Genomic DNA, 2,925 nt, shown 5'->3' with positions numbered 1-2,925 from the left:
CAGTCCTGGATGGCGAACCTGCGACCCTGCAGAAGGTGAGCACTCTGCAGCCACCATAGGAGAGACACCCTGGCCCTAGGGGACAGGGTGATTAACTGATGCTGGAAAGGACAAGAGGGAAAGACAAAAAACCCTTGTTTGGGAGCACTCATTTGAAAAAATAAGGATAATATGTATAGTGAAAAGATATTAAGACATAACCTTTATTTTAATCCTTGAATAAAAAGAAAGAGATGTTGGACAAAAAATTAGGACTCGTGTGTATAAAAATCTTGTTTAACCTTTTTAGCAAATGAGGTACAAGATGATAAAGATGGTGAAAATATCAGTGGAGTAGTAAGGGATACCAAATTGTCTCATTGAGATGCAGGGTATCCAGAAAATCACTGTACTAGCCTGAATTATGGATATCACTGATGAAGGCAGTATAGGCAAAATTCTGAATTGGGTCAAGATAAATCTCAAGGGGAATGCGAAAAGGGTGGAGCAAGGAATGTGATCAAACTTCCCTTAGTGGAAGGGGGAGAGGTTGTTAGGGGATTAAATGTGGTGGGGTGAGTAACACTGGGCCCACTGCACCTGGTATTCTCAGGAGGTTTCCCGTTCTGGTACTGGCCAGGCCATACCTATTTAGCTTCCGAGATCAAATGGAATCGGGCGTATTCGGGGTAGTAAGGCAGTGGGCCGTTATCAATAAAGAAATGGAAAAAGAGAGGGAGAAACACTTCTATTTTCTGTACTCTAATGAGTCAATACCATGATGGTCTGAGACAGTTTTTCCAGATTAGAGAGTGTGTATGGGGGTTTATAGGATGTAAGTTTCTCCCTTAAAAATGGCCCACTGCACCTGGTATTCTCAGGAGGTTCCCCTTCCAAATACTGACCAGGCCATACCTGCTTAGCTTCCGAGATTGGACAGGATCGGGCGTATTCAGGGTAGTATGGCCGATTAACTGATGCATCTGTAGATGTGATCCGGACCACTTGTTCCGTAGATCCCATTGGAAAGTCCTCGCATGGAACCTGCCGAAGGGAATGGCCCCGTAAGATGCCACCATCTTTCCCAGGACCCGAGTGCAGTGATGCACTGACACCTGTTTTGGCTTTAATAGGTTTTTTACCAGAGTCATTAGTTCCTGGGCCTTCTCTATCGGAAGATAAACCCATTTCTGGTCCGTATTCAGAATCATACCCAAGAAGGGCAGACGAGTCAACCAACTGTGACTTCGGGATTTTGAGAATCCAGCCGAGTTGCTGTGACACCTTCAGCGAAAGGGACACGCTGTTCAACAACTGCTCTTTTGATCTCGCCCTTATTAGGAGATCGTCCAAGTATGGGATAATTGTGACTCCTTGCTTGCGTAGGAGCACCATCATTTCCGCCAATTACTCTGAAATTGGTAATGACAATACTGTACCGCAATTCTCAGGTACGCCTGATGGGGTGGATAAATGGGAACATGAAGGTATGCAGCCTTTATGTCTAGATACACCATAAAATCCCCCCCTTCCAGGCTGGCGATGATCGCTCTGAGCGATTCCACCTTGAATTTGAACCTTTTCAAGTATAGGTTCAGAGATTTTAATTTTAAAATAGGTCTGACCCAAGCGTCCGGTTTCGGGACTACAGCCAAGGTTTAGTAATATCCCCTTCCTTGTTGAAGGAGGGGAACCTTGAGCACCACCTGTTGGAGATACAATGTGTGAATTGTATTTAATATTATCTCCCTTTTTGGGGGAGAAGCCGGTAGGGCTGATAAGGAAAACCGGCGAGGAGGCCCTCTTCGAATTTCAGCTTGTAACCCTGAGAAACAATTTCTATTGCCCAGGGATCCACCTGTGAGTGAACTCAGATGTGGCTGAAGAGTCGAAGACGTGCTCCCACTGGGGCGGACTCCCTTAGCGGAGCCCCAGCGTCATGCGGTGGATTTAGTAGAGGCCGGGGAGGACTTCTGTTCCTGGGAACTAGCTGTGCCCTGCACCCTTACCTCTGGTAAGAAAGGACGCTCCTCGTACTTTCTTGTTTTTCTGCAACCGAAAGGACTGCATTTGATAATGTCGTGCTTTCTTAGGCTGTGAGGGAATATAAGGCAAAAGATAAGATTTACCAGCTATAGCTGTGGAGACCAGGGCCAGTATTTACTAAAAATCAGAGTTTGGCCGATTTGTGTTTTTTTTTCTAAGTCCCAACACGGGAATTCACTAAGCACAAATCTCGGCAGTTTTTGGGACATTCGTAATGGTTTGAACGGCAAAGTACACAAATACGAATGAATAGACCATCGGTGAAACGCGCCTGTTTCATACAACACGGGAATTCACTATTCATTCGTATTTGGGTGTTAGTCTCTGAGTGCTCAATTGCGGTCGTATTTGTTTGCGATTCGTTAAAAAACGCCGCAAAAAAATAGACCTGCTTTTTTCAGCTGTGTTTACATGTGTTGACACTTACAAATCATTCTAACCTGAATTAGGATGCCTATAAAAGGGACACAAACTTCTCTCATGCAAAATAATTTATTTCCTTATGTTTGCTGGCTACAACTTGTAGATTTGTAAGGCAATACACATTTTTCAACATATATCCATTATTACACACATTTGTATTCAACTTTCAAATGTTGTTTCTGCATCATGTTTTTAAATCTGATTGCTTATTTTTAACACACACAAACATGGCACAACAATAATGTCAGTCATTTTCGGACTGAATTATCTAATTATTACCCCCAACATATTAGGACAGTTTTAGCCAACTCAATTGTGTTTTTCTTGTCAATTCGTCTAGAGAAGAAATGTAAAACAGTTACAATTCACATTGTAAATTGTATTGGTCATGGATGAATCTGCCTGGCTGCCAATTAGTCTGTATGCTGGCTAAAAGAATGATTAGAATCTGGAAAGAGTAATGATTAGAACAAAATC

General features: G+C 43.0%; 1 pseudogene; it reads right to left on the bottom strand.

The window, feature by feature from the left end:
* Nucleotides 1–567: 567 nt before the first annotated feature.
* Nucleotides 568–685, bottom strand: LOC134971386 (5S ribosomal RNA; annotated as a pseudogene).
* Nucleotides 686–2,925: the final 2,240 nt, after the last annotated feature.

This window comes from Pseudophryne corroboree, chromosome 11, assembly GCF_028390025.1.
Source record: "Pseudophryne corroboree isolate aPseCor3 chromosome 11, aPseCor3.hap2, whole genome shotgun sequence".
In the NCBI taxonomy this organism is placed as follows: Eukaryota; Metazoa; Chordata; class Amphibia; order Anura; family Myobatrachidae; genus Pseudophryne; species Pseudophryne corroboree.
The sequence above is the reverse complement of the archived record's forward strand: the minus strand, read 5'-3'. Positions and strand labels throughout refer to the sequence as shown.